This window comes from Cinclus cinclus, chromosome Z (assembly GCF_963662255.1).
Source record: "Cinclus cinclus chromosome Z, bCinCin1.1, whole genome shotgun sequence".
Lineage (NCBI taxonomy): Eukaryota > Metazoa > Chordata > Aves > Passeriformes > Cinclidae > Cinclus > Cinclus cinclus.
In genome coordinates this window covers 64,351,632-64,375,961 of record NC_085084.1, presented here as the reverse complement: position 1 = coordinate 64,375,961, position 24,330 = coordinate 64,351,632, and the positions used below count along the sequence as shown (strand labels likewise).

Below are 24,330 nucleotides of genomic sequence, written 5' to 3'. Positions count from 1 at the left end.
AATTATTTAAATATAGGCATAGATGTAGTCCCCAAAGTGGGGCTGTATGCTCTGCAAAGATGGAGAAAATGAAAAAAAAAACAGTAAGTGAATATTATTATGCTAGAAGAAATGGATGCTTATTTTCTAATAAGCTGGATGGGAACTAGCTGGATGCTTGAACATACAATTCCCACATACAGGCAAGAAGTTTAAAATAACAGTATTGTTAAACACAGTGGACTTCCATAAAAATGGGATCATCTCTGTGCTTTGTTGCTAAAGATTAATCCCTTCCTGCAAAGCCCTCTAAGAAACTAGATGAAGCAAACAATGATCCTGAACAGGAAATACCAATTTGAGTTACTTTCAAGGGCTGGTAGGGGTGTAAAGTCCAATGCTCATATAACACAGCATTTCTTAGCATTTTGCCAATTTCTCAGTAAACAGATTATCATTATAAAACACTATTCCATCTTATTTGGTGGCAGTCCCAGTAGAGTAGCCAGGGATTAAATTAGTGTGAAAACAAAACTATCTCTGTCCTTAGGTTTGGTCTCTGCTGAGCACAATTAAGGAGCATAAGGTGAGCAGCATGTATAAATCTACCCTGCTGTCAGCTTCATGCGCTGTGCTGTGGCTGAGCAGAACTCCAGGCTCCAGGACTGTTAAAATGGCATATTGCATACACGATAGGTTGTCAAGTACCCATTTCAAACAATCCAGGAAATTAAACAGAAGCTTACTGCTACTGTTTGGGTCACAACTGTAGTACTGCCGTCCAAACCCAACCGGTACCAAAGCCGTGTGACCTACGCACTGCCTGCTTTTCAAACATGTATTTCTACATGACTCCGTCAGTCAACACGAATTTTCAGTACCATTGTATTGCACTGACAGCGTTGAAATACTTGGAAGAAGAGAAAGTACAGCAGTGTTCCAGGGTTTACGTGAAACATTGTGACACTATGTGCGGCATTAATTGTTGTTGTTTGCATCCAAGTTTAATGCAGCATACCCGAACACTAAAGCGTGGGTGGTGGCTGTCAGTTTTTCCCTTGGGTGTGTTCGTTCCTTCAGACCCTTGGTAACTCCGAGTCAGGCAGCACGAGGTGCGGGAGCAGGGCTGGGACGGCCACGAAGGCGCGGCGGCCAGCGCCTGATGGCGTCAGCCGGCGCCTCAGCGCTTTCTGCCGAGGGTGTGCAACCATTAAACTAGGAAGCAGAGATGCTAACGAGGAAACTTCTATCATTCAGGAGTGAATTTGCCTGTGCGCCTGACGCTCCGCGGCAGAAAACAAACCAGGATAAGCCTTCGGCGGGCAGCAGAGGGAGGAGCCATTTCGCGGCGGCGAGACACGGCCCCCGCCCTGCGCCGCTCCCCCCTGCCCCTGGCCCGCGCCCGCCCCAACTCCGCGCCAGCGCCCCAACCCCGCCCGCCTCGCCTCGCCCCGCTCCTGCACAGCCCGCCCCCGCCGCGCCGCATTGGCCGCAGCGCCCGTCCCTCACGGCCTTCCCTCTGCTCGGCCCCCCACCCGCCGCTGTCCGCCCGTCCCTCCTCCCGCCCGGCACAGCCAGTGCGGGCGCGCCCGCCGCGCCTGCCTGCTCCTGCTCCCGCCTGATCTCGCTCCCGCCTGCCCGCCTCCGCCAGGTCTCGGCCCGGGCCCAGCTCCCGCTCCGCCCCCCGTGCCGCTGCAGTGCCTCCCCCGCCTGGCCAGCGGTGCGCGGCGCCGGCAGCAGCAGGGGCGCGGCGGCTTCGCCCCGCGGCCACCTCCCCTTCCCCCCGCCGCGTGTCTGCCCGGCGCGTTCGTTCCCCCTCCCCACAGCTCCGTCGCCTCCCCGAGCGCCCCGCTGCCGAGGCCGGGGAGGGAGACGGGAGGCTGAAGCCGCGGGAGAAGGGGGAAGTGTGCGAGAGGAGGCGGGGAGCGAGGGCGGCGGCGGCGGGCAGGTGAGGCAGACGGCCATCCCGCTTCCCTTCAGCCCTAGGCGGTGGTGGCTTCGCTCGGGCAGCGCGACCCCGGGTGCAGAGCCGGGAGGGAGCGGCGGTGCCCGGGGGGCGGGCGGGCCGGCCCAGGCCGGGCCGCGCTGGGTGGTGGGGGGCGCTGCGGTGTCGCCGCCGGGTGGGGCCAGCGCGACGCGGGGCCGCCCGCGGGGCAGACCCCGGCGGGGGCCGGGAGGAGCCCGGCTGCTCTGGTGCCCTCTCCCTGTGCATACGAGCTCCCCCGTCCTCTGCGAAGGCTGCTAACATTCCTTATCCTTCTTGCCCCGTTCTCTGCTCTCCTCCTCCCTGAAGAAGAAAAGTCGATTGGATTTAACTTGGGGTCGGAAGAAACTCCTGCTTGCTGGATCTGGTTTAGACGCCCCGACAGCTAAGGTAAATAGGGAAGGCTTGGGATCAGCGGCAACAAAAACAACAGAAAAATCCTTCGTCTGGGAAGGGGGTGGAGAAAAAAGAAAGGAGTTCGTTTTATATCCTGTTTTTGGCCTTTATATTTTGTCTCTGTTTTCCGCCTTGGCCTGCACAGTTCAGCTGCTTATTGTGTTTCTCCCTGTCTCGCCTGAGCGTGTGAACCGAGGCGCTGGTTTCATGGAGGCAGGGAGAGAGTCTGTGAGACCGAAAGTTTTTAATCTCATCGGACACAGAAGTTTCTTTGTTCGGTCCGAGAAGGCATTGAGCTGAAGCTGCTCGACTGCGTAACCGCTGCTTCAGCTCCCTCCCTTGCAAAACGTTTGGTAACCCTGCGAGTACAATTAACTTACCGGGAAATGAGAAAGTTATGAAGGCGGTAATATCTTTCATATAATCGAAAGATCTTGAGGTTTCGTGATTATATCTACCTTGTTTTCTGGAATATCGATTAGTGGCTGGCCGGACTTCTTCGGGGTTGCTGTTAAGTTTCTCCATAAAAATATGCCCTCCTGTTCATCTGTAAATGTTCATCCGTAAACATCTTCGATTGTTGCAGTCACCCATATTCTTCCCCTTTACCCTTTCTGTTCTCAAAGTGATGAATTGGACTGCTTGTTTTCAGCTTGTATAGCGGAGTTCTGTCCTGCATTTTGATCCTTGCAAGGTTCATCTTAAGAACCTACATTTAAAACAAAATACAGAACAAAACCAAAGCAGATAGCTAGTTGCCTGACTTCTTTGAAGCGCATGCTATTGAAGCTGTTCATTTAGCCTTGTTTGGTTTTGATGATCACTTTCCCCTTTCTAACTTTTGAAGGAACTTCTTTCTGAAGCTGTTGAAGGGGAAACTAAATGTGAAGTTTTGGTGTAAAATTTTGTATCTCAGGTGCTTGTTATGCCAGCTAACTAGGTACATGTTTATTTCACTTGTGTCAAAGGCACAATTATAGGTTAGTCCTTTCGTGAAGGCAAGGAGTTTCTCATATTGTGAATGTTCAGAGTGAGGCAGAAGCCATAGCTCTGGAATGTTTGTTCCTATTTGTCAAGCTCAGAAGCAACATGTTGGTCAGGTAGTACGTGTATGCTTTGGTCTTGCCTGTGTCTGACATGTATTGGTATTTGGGAGTCTTGGATGAAGTAATTTCTGTGCAAAATTTTTAACACTCCTGCACAGGTGGTTCTTTAACATCATGGAGTAATTTAGTGCTTTAAGAAAAACTAATCAAACCCCATCCGTTTGATATATTTTAAGGAAAAAATGTTAACATATAAATGCCTGAAGTGGGTGCAGTGGCTGATAACAAATAAATGATTTGACTTGCAGTTTACAGACTTACCTTTCCAGGGAGCAGTAAGGGTTATTCTTAGGCATCAGAAAGATCTGGACAAAATAAATGGCAGTGAATTTTGCTTTCCTTATGTGGCTGATGCTTGGCAGAAAGTCTGAATAGAGTAATCCTTTTACAAAGAACCATCCCTTTCCAGAGCAGTGTTTCAGTCCCAATAATGACTTGAGATTCTTGAGGAGAGGGTAAGGAGTTGTAGCTGTGCATGACAGATTTAGTTGTAAACCAGCATGTTCATAATCAAGGCAGTTTTGTTTCTTTTCAGGCCTTCTGTATTTCTCATGATGCACTTGATATTTTTCAATGCCATGTAGAAGAATAGTTCCTTGTAGTGGAGGCACAACTTTTTACACTAGTGTTTTGTCACCATGGTAGCTATGGATAAGGCTCTTTTTAATGATGAAAGTGTAATTCAATACAGCTTACAGCTCATGATTATATCATTGAATGCCATTCATGCCATTAACATAGTTTGGGAGTAACATGAAGGGTTGTATTCTTTCTTGAGATCAATGATTGCAACTAAAAATCAGTCTGACATTGATATTCTAATTATGAACAAAATTATTTAACCTTACACATGGTATCTCATGTACTTGAAACAGCACTTTCATAACTATGTGTTGATGGCTTGGGGAAATGTTCTTTTGACCTGTCTGGTTCATACTCATGAATTAAGTTATGCTTGAGTAAACATCACTAATTTTATGAAGGTAGCTTGCAATCAAGGAGCTAGAAGTTGCAGTGTATGGCATACTGTGGAATGTGATTATCATTAAGATAATTATTATATTAGTAAAATATGAGTAGATGTGACTTATGCATAAGCTGCACAGTAGATAATGCTTAGTGTAAATGTAAAGCTCTGTAGGGTATCAATTTGCACATCATGTTCATATAGAGTGGATGAGGGGCTTTGTGGAGAAAATATTCATGATTGATAGTTTCTTAGTGTATTAAGATGGTGGTCCCAGAAAACAGTGTTACGATTTGTTCTTGGTGGAATTTGTTGAGAGTCTGTAGTCCCAGGCATTAAGAGCCATACTTTGAAGATCAAAGCTAAGGAAAGGCATGCACATGTCTAACATACATTATACCTCACATGTTAGCAGTAGGTTCTAGAAATAGAAGGGGATGGCAGAAAATTCCTCAACTTGGCTTTCCTGTAGGGCTGTAATGAATCACTGTCTGTCTGCTCTGCGTTCTTGTTTTGTTTTTGTCCTTCCTGCTCCTAAGCAGAAAGGAAAATCTTTTTGGGAGAATGTTATGTAAAGATCAAATAGTTGATACGTCATATCCTTCAGCAGATTCTCTCTATAGAGTAACCTGATCTGCTGAAGAAGTCCCTGACATTTAATCCACATAGAGGAATTAGAAATCTAACCTTTTCCAAATGAGTTACTAGTTGAGCTGGCAGAAGAGTTACTCATATGGATATGAAAATAGTAGACAGTATTCCTGTGTGAGCATGCAAGGATTCATAGTGACATTTGAAATAGATAGTTAAATGAAGATTATCTGAAAAATGAAGATTTATAAACATTGCTATTTTATCTGTCAGCTTTTGAGTAAGAACAACAATGTGTCAAAGGATACTTTTCATATCAGAATGAAAACATTAAAGATAGTTTGAGTAGTAAATAGTCTGTATTTATCCATGGATATAGGATTTTTTTGGGGATTTTTTTGGTTGCAAAAAGGTTACTTCACTAAAATACAGCTTTCACCTTCCACTAAATACAAAATTTGGGTGTTGAGTCAAATCTTAAAAATGTAAGATTTCAAAGTAATGATGCTGATTTAGGAGAGATTTATGTATATCCTGTCTAATTAAAATGGAAAAAATTGTTATGCTGGAATCAATAGCATTTTTCTTACACGGTAATCTCAGGATAATTGAGCTTTTTCTGCTGCCTTGTCTTCATTGTTGCCAGATGAAAAATCGTTTGCACCTGGTGGGCTAATACAATGCTTATTCTTCAAAAACCACTGGCCTATGGAACTGCACAATGCTTATTCGTTAGGAAGAACTGGAAAGCAACCAGCTCAATTGTGCCAACTTTTACCAGTTCCCAAGCAGTCAGCTATGACTTTGGGGGTGCTGACCACCAGGGACCACCAGAGAGACCCCCAGGACAGAAGAATGCATGTGGAAAGGGGAGGGAAAATATGTTAATGATTTTGGGAAAATGGTTATCATATGTATCTTTATTCCAGGAAATCAATGAATATGTATGTAAAATATGGTATATAAACAGGAACTTTCTCTGTACTCAGCATGCATGGTATTTTGGAGGAGATACTCTCCTGTGCATCCAGCCTCATAAAGAATGCCTGCTTCTTAATGCCACATTGGTGGTAAGAAATTTTTTATTTTTACTGATTTTTGGTAACAGTTTTGGTGAACCAGATGGGACCTAGTCCTGAATTCCAGTGGATCCAAAGGAACATCATTAGTCACCAGTTCTTTTTAAGATAATTGTTTCTCTGATGCTTAAATTTCAGTACAGGTGTTTGAATTATTATTCTTTGTACTTTCCATACAGGGGATATACAAAAGCCTGGTATTTCAACACTAGGTTGCAATTCCACTGTCAAAAATACACTGTAACTTCATATAATTGAGGACCTCTTCCTTTGGTCTAAATGAAGCCAAACAGAAGTGTACTTATGTTGGAGAACATCAGCATTGCAGCAGTCCTGCCTAGGGTAAAAAGTTAGAAGTTTAAAACTAGAAGTTTAAGTTAAAAAGTAGATTAGTTTATTTCTGTTCTTGGGAGGAATTTGTACATCCTTGACACTAAGCGATCGCTATGCATAGGAACAAACAGTGATGATTAAGCAGAGTCTGAAGACAAGCTGAACAGTCTTGGCTGCTGTGGAGGTCCTGGTAGTTGTAGTAATGTCAGAAAGTAACTGAGCCTTATGAGACTCAATCTTATTCGATGAGATGGTTTGTATAGGTTGGGGTATAGTTGTCTTACTGTGAGCTCATAGTCCTCAAGGGGCTATTTCTTGTGTCAGTTCTGGGGCTGGCTTTAGTAATGAAAGAAACTCAGAGGTGGTTTGAAGTATTAGTTGAAGTGAAACATTCATAATTTAAGTATTAATTTGGAGTGGGTGGTATTTTCTTGTAAAGTGGCCAGGGCTCTGTTCTCCTTGCTGGGGAAAACTCCAATCCTAATAAATAAATCAATTTAAAATATTTGAAGTTCTGGTATTGTGTTAAAGGTAGATGCAGAAGGTTGTAGTGTTTTTGTTTTTAAATCATGTGCTTTGAGTTTTACTGCTGTCCTTGGAGTCTTCTCACTAATTTTCAACTCTAAGTTGGCATGAGAAGTTCCTGCAACAACTGTATTAAGAGATTCCATCTTCTCAGACAGTTACGGAAGAAAAGTTTCATATTCTTCCTTTGTCCTCTGTCCTCTGATGTGGGGTATGTGATTCAGAAATTATTCTTCTGCATTCTTTGCCCTCCTTATCCTTGGAGTTTTTCAGTACATATCTTCCAAAATCTCCAAGTTTTAAGAAGCAGAAGTGAGGGCATAGGTGCTTTGAGCTACATCAGTGCATCTACAGAAACATCTGAAATGTGGTGCTGGATGATTGAATGTCATCCTCAGGTTTGGTCAGCCAGAATGACTGTAGACATAACTGTAAGTCTTCCATGGTAGAAAGTGTTTCCAGGCTTGTCTAGAAGACTTCTGATAGACTGCTAAGTTTTGACAGCTGCTTTTTCCTCATGTGGCTGTTGTCTTCCTGGCATTACTCTACTGGGAGGGGAGAAATAATAATTTAGAAAATCAAACCATTTGTCAGCAGTTTGATCCAAGTTACTGCAGGTCTTTTGTCTTACCAGTAACCCTGAAGATAGCATGGATTTTTATATTTGAAACCGGGTATCTGAGAACATTTACTATTGGGAATTACAGGGGATTTTTTTATCTGTGGAAAGATGTTGCTTAAAAATCTGCATGTGCTCATGCACGCTCATTAAAACAGCAAAAAGGTTGGCTGCAGTAGTATTTATGAGACTGAGACCTATATTTTCAGTAAAATTAAATTGAGAAGTATGTCGGCATAGCAGTCTAAATCTTTTGTGACTTAAATGCTTTGTAAACGCATGCTTTCCATATGCTACTTTTTTTTTTTATACTCAGTCGCTTTTTTATGCTACTGGGTGTGATATTTAGATGTTTAATTTACTTAGGTTCCACTTTGGCCTTTGAGGTGGGTCTACTTGAAGGAGGATCAGTGAATGTGCAGACAGCAGATAATGTTCACTGATCTCCTGCTGCTGGTATGTTAGCTTGCTGTGGCATGTTTGTCTGTGGTGGCCTGGAATGTGAGGTTGGTAGTTAGCTCCTTTTCAGAGAACATACTCATTTTGGGTTACTTCTGGTCACAAAATCATATGTGGTGCTAACCCTGCAGCTCTGTTGGTTATTTAATTTCTGAGCTTCTCTATATTTGTGGGGGATTGGCTGTAAAATTCATCACTGAGGGAGAAAATTCAAAGGTTCACTTCTTCCTGGTTTGTACCTATTCAGTCTTTATACCATTTATGTCCACTATGCTGTAGTAAACTTACACAGGGTGATTTATTCCAAGTAATTAATGAGTTCTTTAAACCTCTTAGAGGAGTTATAGGCAAAGGGAATTGAGTGTTTAGTGCTAGAAAACAGTATTTGGAAGAAACCTACAATTTTACTTGTGACTTCAGTCAGGTCACTCTTGTTGGTTCACAAATGGGTGTCAGGAAACTGTTAAAAACAAGGTAACATATTAAGGACTCTAAGTAAGAAGAGCTAAGACCGATGGAAATAGACATGTTTAGCTATCTTCTCAGAGTGTGACAAGGGGTTGGAACTCAGAATTTGTCAATCTGTCTCGCTCTGATCCTGAGGATAAGATCAGAACCACTGATATGGGGGAAGAAAAAAACCTTCAGAGCTTTACTATTTTGCTATAATATTGTTTATTTATAGTGCATCTCATTTGTGGTTTTTTTAGAAGAATTTTGTTTTCCTGAACAATGTTTTGTGAGGGTGTGGGCTTTCTGTGGGTGTTAGACAATCCTGTTGTTCCAGTATAGTATTTTTGATTTAGATGTTAAGGCTTTGGGTCTGGTAACAAATATTTGATCTAACTAAATGAAAATGTAAGTAATGCAAGTATTAGAAAAGCAAAATATACTTAATATAGATTTTAACAGACTTGGGGTTAATTTACTCTTTGATTTGTATTTATCTGAGTGAGTTCATAAATTTTTCAGGGAGCATTTATTTTGTTTTGCTTTACTGAAACAAAGCAGAAGAAATGCTGAGGATCCTGTCATTATTCTGTGGTTTTGCAATGCTGTTCTTACCAGAAAAAGACAGTAAAGCAGGCAGATATTTCTGTGTGATTTTTCTGTGGGAAGTTGTGGCATCTGTTGGAGATGCATTGTCAACATTTCAGATGGCCTGTAGTCTTTCATGACATCATTTATTGAATTGGTTTTGCAGCAGTGGGAGGTGATCTGTCAAGGGAAAGATCATGGCCTTGTCAATGGAGCAGGTTAGAAGCAAGTGTTACAGAGTAAGAGTGAAGCATGTCATTAATCAATATTTTTCTCTTACCCTCTTTCTTGCTTTGCTTCTCCCTTTACATAAACTTACCAGTGAGGAATCAATAAATTGTTCCTTAACCTTTACAAAACAGTACTTCCTCTCATTTGTTGTGTGAGTCCCTCCTTATTTCCACAAAATTTACATATATATTTGCTCATCTGTGTCTCACACATCTGTAGCTAATGCATCCTTCCACTGGTATTAAATCTTGACCAAATTTAAATTTCAGCTTCAGATCATAAAATATCTGCAGAGGGATAACTTCTCCTCAAAATCAGAATGTCACTAATTTTCCCCAGTCTTATATTAACTTAGTTTTAATCTTTGAGAAGTCTGAAGTATGCATTGGACAGTTCAAATTAATTGAAATCACAGTAATGAAATTCCTGCATTGTCTTCTTCAGTCACTTTTTCCTATTCTGAGAAAAGAGGGTGACATGTTAACAGCAAATCAGCATGGCACTGTCCCATTTTTACTTCAGTAGTGTCAAAGTAGTATTGAACCTCTATTTTTTTTCCTCATACTGGAAAGCACAGGGTGTCAGAAGTTAAATAATACTTTAAGTTGGGTTATTATTAAATCAACTTTGAATTCAGTTTTGAGGCTATAATTAGCATTTTGATGAGAAAGAAGACACTTTAGTTCATCTTAAATCTCCTGTGAGGTGAAAAACTTGTTTTTGGCTTCTAATAGTGAATTATTATCCCTGTTGAAAACAACACCTTTAAGAGAAAGTGTACTTAAACATAATTGTCGAAATTCTAACTTATTTGTGAAAGTTGTATTGTAGGCAGTACATTCTTATTCTTCCTTATCTAAAGAGGCAAAAATACTTTAGCTGCCATTCAAGAATAGCCTTCTGCTATTTTTTTTGTATCAGTTGCTTATGATATGCAAAATGCCTGGTAGAGGAAAATAAAAATAACAGAACAGTTCTCTTTTCCTTAATCATCATCCATTCACTTAGAGGAACACAATTCTAAGTAAAGGAAAAAATAATTCAGTACAAAAATACCAACTTAAATGTTTCATGACTGTTGGGAGTGAAAAGTGATTATAAGTTGGCAAAAATCAAACAGGCATTGTGAGAGAAAAGCAGAGTAAATAGAGGGCAAGAATAACAGTGCTTACCCACATGGAAGATGTGTAGAGTGCTGTAGCTAGAAAGAGTCCCAGCCAACACTGAGAGTACCAATCCTTCTGCATCACCATTGCAAACAACTAATTGGAAAGTATTGGGATCTATGTACAATTTGTAAAATTAATGTAAAGAAAAACAGTAGACAGTTGAATAGCTTTAGGGTTTCCTTTATATGTCCAGGACAGTAACTCTCAAAACTGCTGAGAATAATGTTGGGATAATGTCTAGCATAATTGTGGTATAAACTAGAGGGACTAGATCCTTAGAGCCTGGAAAATACAGCCTTTTTCTGTTTTGGTTTTTGAACTTTTGCTTTTTTTAAAAATAGTGACTACTCTGTACTGTAGCCATTCCTTATTGTAGTGAAAAAGGTGTATTAAAGTACACTATTTTTAAAGCTGCATTATGAATAAAGGCTTCTGCTTTTAGTACTGCATTTTATACTAAACATGTAAGAACAAAAACCAAACTGGCTTGTTGAAGTGGATAACACTTAGAAGACAGACCAGAAGTGTTCTTTGAAGGAGGAGGAATTATAAAGTAAAATTTAAGTCCACTTCTGTATACTATTTCTCTTCAAGTAGCAACTTGCATTAGGGCACTGCATAGTCTTTTTAGTGTTGGGGGTGCATGTTTATTTGTGGGGTTTGGTAGGATATATTTTTTTGAAATCTGCCAAATTCAAAATGGGCAGTGAATATACATACCCACATGTACTTCCTTTGAACTCTGATCTGTGAATGTGTTTCCATTTATTTTCCTGTTACCATAGATTTAATTATGTAACCTGTCTGGATTTGGTTTTTCTAGCAGTTACTAGGCCAGCAGGGTTTGAGTGTGGTTCTTCCTTTCCCTCCTGTATACCCAACATCTTACTTTGTATCTCAAGTGTTCTGCGTCTGCTGTGTTACTCCGACCTCTGTTTGATCCATCATTGCTTTAGGTAGAAATTCTGGAAATTGCATTCTTGAGGGAGAATGCATGTAAGGCAGGGCATCAGGGACTGTAGACCATAAAATTTAGTAAGCATTATAATAACGAGTCATCTTCTGGTAGGAAATAGTTTGTTTTTTTAAATTATTTTTCCCCCTTTCTGGGGTTTGGTGTTGCAGATCACCTGAATTTATCTGAAGACAAGTATGTGCAGAGTCTGATTAATAGATGAGGACTTTTCTTTTGTAGTGAACTACTGCATATTTACGGCAGTGCAGCTTGCCTGTCAAAAACCCGTGGTGTCTGCTGCAGATGGCTGCATAGTCTTAAGGAGTGGCTTCCTGGCTGCATTGTACATGAAGTGCCAAACACTGAGAGCAGTTTTGTTCTGGAATGCCAAAATACATTAAATCCATTCAGGAAGCAACATATGTCAAATGAATAAAAATACCATATTCATGTGAAACAGAATGTGGTAATTATGTTTTTCAAACCTATGTTATTTCCTGAGTTCAGGGCTTAAAAAGGGCTTTTTGTATTGAAGGTGGTATTAAATGCCAATTGCTAACTTACCCTATTAGCATTTTCACTACTGTTTGTTTCTCCATCCCCTATCTTTGTTTTACATATGCCATGGATGGAAGTTGAAACTGGGAGTCTATTAGGAAAACGATAATTATGTTTTCCTCCTTGGATATCTATTTTTTTTTTGGTTCACTGGAAGTTTCAGGTCGTGGGGTGTTTTGTTTTTTTTTTTTTTTTGTTTTTGGTTTTTTTTTTTTAAAGGCTTTTACTGAATGTGCTTCTTTATAGCACTGAGAGAAGTACGTTAATGCTTGATACTGCAGGTGGAAAACCATGGTTGATAAAAATAAACAGTGAAAGATTTTGCTTCTGCTCAGTGTCTTAATTCCAAAAAGTTCTCAAGACAAGGACTAAGAGCATTTACAGTCAATAGCTCCAAATATTGCAGGATTTTAGTTTATAAAGACATAGGCCCAAGGCCAAGCATTTTGTTGCTTATTATTCCATGTTGGCAAAGTAAGTGTTATTCAGTTTAATTTCTCCTGGTTAGAAGGCAAGGTATTAAAAAGTGCATAGACAGAAAAATACATGTATCTCTAAAAGCTGTAATTTAATGTGATTAGTTTCTAGCTAATATATTGCATAATTTTTACTGAGCTGAAATGATTTCAAAGCCTCTTTAAGCCAGGGGAATGAAGTATATATCTTTTTAAAACAATTTTGCTTGTTCTTTCTGAATGTAATTTTTCTCATTTTTTTTCTTTCTGTTCAATCCCTGTGATTAGAAATGGAGTTAAAAATTAACTGCAGTAAATTAACTCGCATAACATCCTAATTGCTGTTCAGTCTTTTGTAAGAAATGAGAGGTCCTTGAAAGAGAAGAGAGGCAAATATTTTACTTCCATAGCTGTGGAAGGCACGGATTTATTTAAAACAAGCATTTAATAATAAAGTAGCTTCATGTGAAGCAGAGTCTGTAGCAGAGGCCATAACTACTACATTTTTTTGGGGTGATTATAAGAGATCAGTTGTAGAGCAGGGTTGGAAACATGGTATGTTCCTGTCTCTTGAATTGGAAAAGGAGGTGCTGCTGTGTTGGTTTTCTGGTTTAAATTCCACTCCCTGAGATTTTTAGCTGTCCCATGGTAATGGTACCACCATTTAAAGGTTTGCTGGTCTGATGAGAGATGAAATCCTGGAGTTCCCTGTTTGTATCTTGGTCCAAGTCAGCTGGGTTATTGTCTGCTTTTGTATTTTTTCTGGCAGTCCAGCTGCATTCTCTGATTGTGATGTGTGTTAGTTTGATTGGTCTCAGCCTTCCTTGGGATAGTTATGAGAAAATCTAGAGACATATGTTCAGGTATACATGAGCTTTCCTCCTCCTCAGCTTTTTTTCTTCTTTGAAATGTGGTGTTTATCTTCATTCTAGTCACCAAATTTTGTGTTTCATGAAGGAGTAGCAGTCCTGCTAGTCACAGAGAGGTCTGACCTGTTCAGGCACAATTAATTCCAGTGTTTCAGCTTGTCTCCCAGCTATCAGTGGCTACAGGAGTGGTCTGTAGCTATTGAATTGTAGGAAGTACCAGTAGTACAAACAAAGAAATGGTTTCCCAGGTCTGTGTTTTCCTTTTGTTCATTAGTGTATCTGAAATGTACTTCAGGTGTACGGGCAAGTGTCTATGGGTGTCCCTCTCCCCCCTGCACCTTAGACCCGTCTTAATTCTATTGAGTCTGGCCTAGTTTGGTGATATTTTCAGTATGAAATGCCAAGTTAAATCTTACTTGCACTTTGGGCCTTGTCATCCTGAGTAGCATGAATTGATTTTCAAGCAGATTTGGAAATTGGTTCACACACCTGTGTTCACTACTATCATAGTGTTAATTGTCCAGAAAGCTTAAGCTTGATGAAAAATCTGGGTTTCACCTTTTGGAACATGTAAATGTTGCAGATTGCAGTGCACTTGCAAGAGTTATAACATGTTGTCTTTGCTCACTCTTCAGCCAATTGCAACTGTCATCAAAGCACTTGTTCCTGGTTTTAATAGATAAATAATGCTGTGGAATCTGCAGGAGTTCTTTTTCCTTCCTTGGCATTTATTCCAAAAGTTTTTCCAACGTTTTTCTATGATGTTGGTTGTAAATATGTATTTTATGTCTCTCCATTAAACAGTTGAGTTGTTTTATCTTTGGTTGTTTTGTTTCTTTTTAAGGTACTTTGTAACTTAATCTTACTCTGTGATTTAATTAGCCACTATGTATAACTGTTGTGACTTTTGAAAGAATATTGACTGTTAGGCTTTGTTTCATTCTTTCTTGTGTTTTTTTTCCTTAATATGTCCATTCTCCTTCATGTCTCAAAGACCTTGGTAATGTTGATTTGAGACCAGACCAGCAGACGGCATAATGAAGAATTCTCTTTAATGATTAAAAAAGCTTTTTCTATTTCTTCTTATCAAGATTTACTGTTAAGTCTGTTTTTGAGGTGCATCATGTGGGTTTCTCTAAGTTAATCAGTTAGTAGGAGGGGCTGTGGAAGAGGAATTTAGATGAGAAACTTGGGTGCAGTGTAGAGACTGGTTTCGTCCACACCAAGCATCTGAAGGTTAATAGAAAATGTCTTATTTCATGATTTAGCACAAATCATCTTTACTATCAAGACTGGAAATATGTTGCATTCTGCTCTAAGGCATGGGCATCACGGACTATAAAGTGGCAGCTTTCTGATCTCTAGGAAGCTTGAACTGCATTTTGTATATCTTCACTACATTTTAAGAACAGTGGGACATGTGAAAGATACATGAGATCAGTGGCACTGTTGTGTATATAAATACAAATTTTTATCAATCTAATCAGTGTATCTATTTATGGTTTGAATGATGGGTTGATAGTAATTGAATATTTTTATAATTTTTTTTACCTTAATATTAGGCAAAAGTGAACAACTGATACTTTCTGTCAGTAGTGCTTCTTTACTAAGCAGATGCTTGTATTGGTCACTTTGGAATTTATAAAGGGATTTTGCTTTGGTTAAAAGGAAGTAAGTGTATGTAAATTTTGAACTTACTGTGTTGGGGATGATGGTCTGTATACTTTTGTATGCTTTATTCTTATTCCCTCAAGTCTCTTGTAAATCTAAAGCGTTGCTTTGTAGGCAAGTAATTGACTTTTTGTTGCAAAAACATGCACAGTGCTTGCTGAGCAACACTGTCTTGAAGTTCAGACCACATCCTGTGAATATTTCTTTCAGTTTTGTAGAGTAAAACCTGCTGGTACAGTCAGTATCTGGACCAAGCTGTTCACTGCATTCACTGATCATCCTTGCTTCTCCTTGGCTGCCTGTAGATATTTATCATGATTAATTTTTTTTAAGATCCTCTCTCCTGCCCCCTCCACCAAAACTGTGAATGAAGGCGGACTAAATTATACATGTGACACACATGAATGAATTTTGCCATCTACATGTGCTACTGTGAGCATAAAATATGCTTGCATATGTTTTTTGATACATCTTTTTTGTACTAAAAGAAAAATACCAGTAATAATGAAGTTATCACCTTTACTTTAAAGGAGTTTTAATTTATAAAGCCTGTGGCTAAACGTATAGTCTTGCATTCTTCTGCATCTGCTCTGCATACTTCCTCTTTGCTTCCGGTGTGGTTCTCTGCATCAGAAAGAAGACAAGGTATTGAAGGTGGAGATGTGGTACTGAAGGTCAGTAAGTTGTTGAGCAAGCTGATCTAAATGAAAAAAATTTTCCCCAATGTCATGCAGTTTATGCTTTTTGAATCAGTTACTGATTGGATTTGCAGTGTGGTTATATAAACCCTAGCTGTAATAAAAGGCAGGTGTGAGGGAAAAGCAGGGATTACTCTTGTTTCAGCAGGGTCTAGTTTGGGTTTTGCATGATGGAGATGGACTTGCCTTTTGAGTTCCAGTTGAGGGTTTGAAATAGTCTTCCACTTACCCACAATAAATGTAAATGTTACTATTCATCATCAGTGATTTGATCCTTGATAATACATGAAAGTCAGAAAAGTCAGTTAAAAACTACTTACCCAGTTACATCTCCTTTTTGCCAGATTTATAGTCTAGCACCTCCCATCTCCTACTTTTTTTTGCCATAGGAAGATTGACTTTTAGACTTGAGACAGTAGGCTGGGATTTAATGTTTCCCTGTAAAATGGTATTGAATCACTGCAGGAGTGGGAAACAATAACCATAGAAAAGGAGAAGAAACAATGAAGAGCTTTTTTCCTGAAAGCTATGTTTCAGACTACTTGCTTTTGGGATTTACATATCCAGCCTCTTTAGTTTGTTGGGATTTCTGGTGGCATTGCATTTTTCATTATCTAGAGGAATCTCGTGGTTGAAATGTGTAGGTCAACAGTATTTGAATGTGGCATACTATTCCTTCAGATTAGACCTCCAGGCTAGTGTGAGTGGAGAACTGACAGGTGATGGGCAGGTGGTATGATTAGTAAGGAAGTTCGTATGTTACGTATTATGACAAAATAATACTAGATGAGAAACTAGGACTTAGAAATGTCTGTCACTTAGAGTGTGCAACACCTTTACAGTATTTTTCAATTTCAGATGAGCAGGGTAGAATCACCTTTATTCATGGAGGGATTGAAAGTGCAAGGTAATTTAGGGGGCAGAGGATGGAAGAATAGAGGACATTAAGCTTCATCATTCTTAAATCTTTTAGGAAGATTGCTGGCTGGTGAGAAGGTGCTGTGGGGCTGTAATGGAAAGCCATGTGTAGGGGCCTTGCTTGACTGTACTGCACTCAGGAAATGCAGGTGACTTCTGATCTTTCCCTCCTATTTCCAGAAGGGCCAAACTCCTGTATTAGAGAGGAGCTGGCACTCATGTGCATGACATGAACAGAAACAGCTGGTATTTGTGCTGTTGCCTACTTCTTAAGACTCTGATACTGTGTTTATATCTGCTTCTCTGGAGAGACTAGGGTGCAGTGATTTACTAAAGCACTAGTGATTTTAAAATGTATTTCTTGTTATCTGAGTTTAAGTTGCTCCCTGGAATGCACTTCTTAGAGTCATTGCGTGACAAAGGTTTAAATTGAGTTGTGAGGACTTCTTCCTTCTCCATGCACACCAGTGTTAGTAGCAATTACTTCTGAGATCTTAACTGTACATTGCCTGCTTACTGGAATACTGAGATGTCAAATGGATAGTTCTCAACACATCCTTAAGCAATTAAGCTATTTCTCATGACAGCAGTTGTCTATTTGTATGTCCTGCTCTTTGATCTGTAAAATAACTCCTTATCTTGTGGTTGATTGATAAGTATTTGATATGGCATTTCAGGGGAAATGGTATTTGCTCTAAGATAATTAGTTTTCCTGGGGTTCAAAGATGGAAAAAAGCTCAGAATATATTAAGTCCCAGATTTTCTTGAACATTGTAATGGGGAAGACAACTTATGTATTAGGCTTTTTCTTTCAAATTATGTAGTACAAGGATTAAGCTATGCAGGATTTAGAGATACTGAATTCTTCCTGAAGGTAGTTTCTAATTTATGATCTTCTGCATACTTGAGAGTAACTAGTATAATAATACTAATTTCCCTGGAAATTCACTGGAATTTTGAAAATGTGATGCAAAGGTGGTTTTTTAATTTTCCTTCCCTCATCCCCAGATTGAAAATATACTAGGATTTTCTCCTTAAATGCATTCCTAGTCTAGTTAGTTATTAAGATACCAAAGTGTCTGTTGACATTGCAAATGAGCACAGAAAAAGTTGCACTTTTTTTTTTGTTTCCTTCATTTGTTATTTCATTTTTGAGAGATGAAATCTATCTGTAATAAGAATCTAGAGTGTGGTAAATTGAAATTCACTCTGAACCTGAGGGTAAGTGTATTTTTTTTTATTGTACAGTTTCATGTTTACATTAATGCATCCCCCTCTAAGTGAATGTGTGACTGAAATATTATCAATTGCATTCACTTTTATAGTTTTTGTAGTTACCTTTCTCCTGCATTTTTTCCACTTAAAACACATCTTTTTTTTGATACTGCAGTTTTGGGATTTTGGGGAAGTGTTAGATTTTGAGGAACTGCTGGGTAGTTTCAGTGCATCTGGCATGTGTTAAAATGCTGTGCAGAAAAGGTCTGTGAAAAGTAACTATGTACTTTTACATTGGTTTTGCTGTGTGGTTCAAATACAAAGCTGAATGCTGCTTTTTAGGTTTATGTGCCTGTATTTATTTCCCTGTATCTTGAAATAAGTGGGGGGAAGGGGAGAGTGGGGAGAATATTTACAGATCCATAAAAATAATTACTTGTTCTCCCTCTGCTAAGATCATGTGTTTTCTGGTATCAGTCCTGACACTCTAATATGAACTCTGAGTATTGCATGCTGGAATAATAGCCAATAGTGAAGCTGAGCTCAGTGAGGTTGTTACGTACTGCTGGAGTGGGTTTCTTTCTACCTTCCTCCTTGAGTCATTAATCTAGAGAAGAACTTAGATCCAACATAGAATTTAGGTGTTGAAGTTGTGTACAAATCAGTCAGCTACTCGACATCAAGTACTTGAGCTCAGAAAGTATCTACAAGTTGATTCCCTCTCCTGCCCATCACCTGGCTTCCAATAACCAGATTGTCTTTTAACACACTTAATGATAGTAGTCAAGTGTGTTTAAGCACTTACTACTGTTTTTTTTTTAAGTGGAGTAGATACATATAAAAACAACATTTTGTAATATGGTTAACTAATTTTTATATATTACTGGTAATTATATGCATCCTCTGTTTGTCCAACTTAAAAGAAAAAAATATACAAAGTATTTCAGAAAGCAGTTGAGGAGAGATTTTTTTTCATGTCCAACTGTATTAATGTAGTTGTTAAAGGATTGATTTTGTATGTGCATTGCTAGAAATTATGCTAATATATTGATAAGTTCCTATTTTTCTTACTTGGCACTTTGGATTCAGCTAAACAATGCTAAAAAAATTAAATAGCATTTTAAAATTTGTTATTGTAGATGAAGAAAATGGAGGGGAAGAATCCTGTGGTACTAAATGATTTATTTTTCTTGTTCATTGTGAAAGAAAAATGTTAGATTTTATGCACAGATCTACTGGTGCAGTAAAACTGACTTAATACCTCAACTAATCTTTTTTACAGTATTAAAACTCAATTAGTAAAATATTTCTAAATTAATTTTGCTGCTTTAAGGGATCTTTTCCATTACTCCCTGGTATCATTATTTGCTCTTGTATTGCTAAGATAGTGGTGTGATGATGCTTCTTGGCTCTGGGTGGAAATTAAAGTAACATCTGGCACCTTTCTCCAGTAAGCTTAGCCAAAGCGATTGATATCCTTGGTTTATAATGTAACATTACCAGTCATTTTAGCATAGGCTCCAGGATACATTCTTGCAAACTCTGAACTACTTGATAGCAGTATTAACCACATCTAATTTTGTACAATACTTTAACAAAATTTCATACAGATAAGCAGACCCTGATCATTCATGTCATATATTGAAAAAATGGAGTAACAGTAGCAGGGGACTAGATACAGTAAAATGGAAAAAATATTCCATTTAAGTAATAATTTTTTCCAATGAAGCATGATTTTCACAAGTGTGATAGTGGAGTAAAATCCTAGTTGATTCTTCTCCTGATTGTCTTTGCAGCCACAAAAACTCCAACGTATTGTCTGCAAGCACAACAACACAAATCTGTCTAGTTCTGAAAAGTCCTGGTTGTTCATAGCTGTTCTGAAATAGGTTTATAACTCAATGTAGTATGGGTCCTTTTTTGTACAGTGACCTGCTTGTCAGGGGTTTGAGATGGATTGGCTTGTTGGTACTAATTAGGTAGTGTGTTTTAATTAAAAATTACAGGTCTCTGGTAATGAAAATGTCAGAAGTTGACCATAGCCTTAGTTCTACTCTCTAGATTGCCCTGTTGGGGGGAAAACTGGCATTAGGAGAAGCGTCAAAGGTCTTTTCTTCTAATGATGTGCAAAATTCTTATTTTCTTACTCCTCCTCAACTGTTTGGAGTCTACTTCACCACTGAGCACTTGTATCATGGATGCCAGGTAGTCAGAAACTTGAATAGGTAATCTGGAAGAGACAGCATATTCAACAGTCCATTCTTTATCTGTTAAGATGCCACGTATATCTCAATTTAAACTGAATCTTCTCTGGAAGATCACAAGATGAGAGAGAGGGAAGTTAGTCAGCTCTCTTTACTTAAGAGCTAAGAAAGCTCTTCCAGGCTTTATATCATAGACCATCAGTTCCTAAACAGCGTGTGTTATGAAGGGAGTTGCTGCCTAGATGCAAACTCAATTTGATGTGATACTTGCATTAGGATTTTCAGCCATGCAAGAATTTTGGCTGTAGGTGGGAAAGCAGTAGGAAAGTTTTAGAAGGAAAATTCCAGAGCCACCACTTTAATGGATAGCAGCCAAGGTTTTTTTATTCCTGAGAAAGCCAGGAAAGAAGTGCAGTCATCAGCCATGGCATCCTTCAGAGTTTCTAACTGGGGTGGCCATGACACTCTGGAGTGGTAGTAACAGCAATATTTTGGAAAAGGTAGCCAAGACCTGTTAAACAGATGTGTATTACTATGGATGCTTTAGGGTTTGTTACATCTCACACTGTTCTGGCAGTGGCAGAAACACTTATTTTCTTGACAGTTCTGTTGCTGCTGTTTGTCTTAGAAACTTTAGGAATCATGAAACTCCAGGAATCATGAAACTTGGTTTTTGTGACTGTATATTAAGAACTAATTAGGATCTGATCTCCTGAAGAATAGATTCTTTCAGGAAAGATTCCATTTATCAACACAGAAACTTAGATTTATTAGACCTTTTTTACTTTTGGGTGGGATGTATTAGCTCTTTAAAAAAAAAAAACAGATGAGAAACCATTCTTCTGTATTTTGGCAGTGTGTTTGAACTAGCTGCAACAAATGTCACCAAGATGAGGCCGTGGGTGTGTTCCACATGCATCTTAGATTTACTGCAGTATTCTGGCCTACTAGCCAGGACCATATATTAAAACTTTGTATTCTCAACATACAGAGTGTATGGCAGTACTGCACAAAAGCTCACCAGGCAGAGTAAGCTTCTGAGAAATAGATCCAATTTCTTGTTAGCAGCTATCTCCACTCTTGGTTGTGGCTGCAGACCTTCAGTAAAAGGTCGTGTTTAGCTAAATGAAAGGCAGCTGGCAGGTCCAGTTAAAATAATTGAAGCTTTTTTTAAAGACTCATCTGTTGCAGTGAGTTTTATTTCCCCATGAGGGCTGTGAGAGGTTTTGTGTCTGTATGTGGGTGGTATTGATTCTCTTTCAGTCTACATGCTTGAGATTCATCAGAACATTAAGGAGTGCTTTAAAGAGGAAGTCATTCAGCCAGGTCCTGCACATAACTTCTTGTTGGTTTTGGTTACATTTTGTGAATCTGATCATTGACTCCATTCATACAAATTACAGGGAGCTGTTCTGAACTCTAGCTTGCTAGTAGTGTACATGCTTTAGTTCTGGCTGCCGTGAAAGGAGGAGGCCATTACCAGGTCTACCTTTCCTGTGTTTTGACACACTGCTTTTTCTGCTTGCATGTTCAGATTTGACAAAGAGCAAAAATGAATGTTGGTAGAATGGTGGTTGTTGTGGTAAGCTACATATTACTGCTTCTGTGTTACCTGTGTTTGATTCTGGTGTAGAACAAAGTAAATGTGTGGTTTTGAAACTGTCTTAGTTTTGTGCAAGGCTGCTTACACCCATCATTTTGAAAATACTTCTTGATTCTCTTTCACAGATCCATGTGGATGGTTTAATAAACTGTTCAACGTCCTGGTGAATCTTTGGTCGCAGTTGAGAAACTGATTGAGGCTCCTATGGTGTAAATTGGCAGTGGTGGAGTGATTTGGGTAGGTGATTGTCCACATATGTTAAAGGAGATAAGGGGAAATAAATGTTTTGGCACACTTCTTTTTTCACTTACACTCTTAAGTGTGCTATTAATATGTTCTCCCACTCACACATGTAAGAATGACAAATTTTTAACTGCTGAATTTGTATTACGGTAGCTTGTAGGGATGATGCATAAGAAATGTGAATTGTGTTTGCTTTCTCTCAAGGGGTGCTAGGGGTATTCACTGTATTGTCACAGTGCATGATCTGTTTGTGTTTTAAAGGTGGTACAGCTCTGTGTGAGTACTTGTGTAGAGCCAGCCTGACTTCCATTGCTTCAGCTCTGTTTTTTTGCATTATTTGAATACTTTGAATTAACAACCCATTTTATTGTAATGTATTCAGGTAGCTTTATCCAGAAAGTAAAATTAATTTCAAACAAATTTCTGCCCTGAATAACTTATATGCTATTGTTCTACGTAGAGAAAGGATAGAGTGCTTTGGGTTGGTTTTATTTTTGTTTCGGGGGAGCCAGCTTTTTTTTTTTCCAGTTGCATGCATATGTTGTGATTCTTTATTCTTGTTATATTATTAGTGGCATGTTTAGGGTGGGCTAAGACTGAAGGGGTTTTTTTAAAACTTACTTTTAAGGTCATTATTTAGTAGCAGATTCACATAGATCCTCAGAAAGGAGTCATAGCGGAATACAGAAAAAATAACTAGAATTATGTGGCCTTTTTAACATCGTTCTTGTCTCTAATTGAAGTGCCATAAAAATCTTTGGTAGTTTATAGTATATAATGAAGTAGGATAATATAGTGTCTTAATCCAAATAAGGACAGTTGAGCAAACATTTTTTTATTATGCTCTCACCATTTTTTGCTCTGATTTAACTAGCCACAGAAGATGTTTGACTTTTGAGGTGGGAGATATTTTAATGGCAAAAATAGTGTTTTAAATGCTTAATAATTGCAGAAATCATGTGCTTGGAAATAAAGAAGTAATGATACTTAAATCAGGAAAGACTGTGAAAAGACAGTACCAAGTGTAGGAACTTTTTATTGAGAATGAGTTCATGGGCAAAGAGTGGGTTCTAATGACAAAAGTTAGATTTTGAGGAGCACATTCTTTTTTTGAGAGGAAAACCCTAAAAATATATATAAATACTAAAATATTAGAAGTACTTGATATTCTGTCTGAGGGCTTCACAATTATTGTTTCTGTAGATCCTTGTTTACAGAATTTTACAAAGTATCATGTTGCTCTGTTAAAATTCAGAAGTTTCTTTCATAGCTCTGACTAGAGTGGTATTGTGGAAAAAAATGAAACAGAAGAGGAACAATTTTATCATTTGGATGGGCTGGGACTTCTGAGGTGCTGCTCTTCTGCTTACTGCCAAACTAACCACAAAGTGGAGCGTTCAGGCAGCAGTGCACAGCTTGGATTTAGAGGAGGTTGTTTCTTTTTTATGCTACTAATACTGTTCAATAACATTGAATAACTGTAAGACAGTAGGCAAACACATATATTTGTATGTTGCTAATAATTTTGTTAAATTAGAACATTGTTTTATAGTCCTAGTTTCATTGTGAATATGCTTGTTTTTACTTGGAAACGCTTCAGTATTACTGGGGGTAATTCAAATTGTATGCTTAAATCTAGTTTATTTCTTGCTTTACAAGTTTGCTCTTAAGTCTAGTCCTCTTTTCACTCATGTTATATTAGCAACCTTGATTAATGAGTCTTTATTGGGAAAGAAAATTTCTACCCCATAAAAAGAGCAGGATTATGAAGCAAATGGTTTTTGATAAGCTTGTGACTGCACACATATTTTTAATAGCTGAATGGTAAAGAATGTTGTGATGAAATACTTACTAAAAACATTACTTTTGTAATGCCTATAGTAAGTGTTTTGCATGTTTTGTGATCATCTTGGGTAGATGCTTTTTAATGCCAATTTAGTGCATGTTCTCCAGCTTCTCAAAAGTTTTGTAACAAGTCAGTTTCTAGAAAAGTTGCTGTAATTTATCAAGCCCTAAATTCACAATGAGCACAATGTTAAATGCTTAGGTCCAATGTGAAGGTAATGTATCAACATGTATTTACAGGTAACGAAATACAACATGGAAATAGAGATGATAAACAAATTTTTATTTGAGACTAGTCAAAGAATATGAAAAAACCATGAGACTAAAAATTGGCAGAGTTTTTTTATTTTTAGTTTTTGTTAAACTTTTTGTCATCCTTACACTGCCTGATAGGTTAATTTGACAAGACTCTGTAAGAGTGAAAATTTCAGAGTATAGCAGCTTATTTTGCAGTATATTTGGAGTGTATTTGAGCTTCTGACAGTGCTTTAAGGATTTGGTTTTTCAAGCAGTTAAGAAAATTCTGATTTCATTGTCTTGCTATCAGGACTTCCACCTGAATAAAGAAAACTACATTGACTAAAAAGGGTCCCCTGTATCCCATCCCCTCAGTATTCTTG

The 24,330-nt window shown here is 38.6% G+C and overlaps 1 protein-coding gene across 1 annotated transcript in view; it reads left to right on the top strand.

The window, feature by feature from the left end:
• The first annotated feature begins 2,278 nt into the window (after window positions 1–2,278).
• The window catches only part of ERBIN (erbb2 interacting protein), a 114,299-nt gene continuing 92,247 nt past the window's right edge, over window positions 2,279–24,330 (top strand). Inside the window, exon 1 of the mRNA XM_062513994.1 lies at window positions 2,279–2,353. The gene's annotated coding sequence lies outside the window, so the exon portion shown is untranslated. The remainder of the gene's footprint in view (window positions 2,354–24,330) is intronic.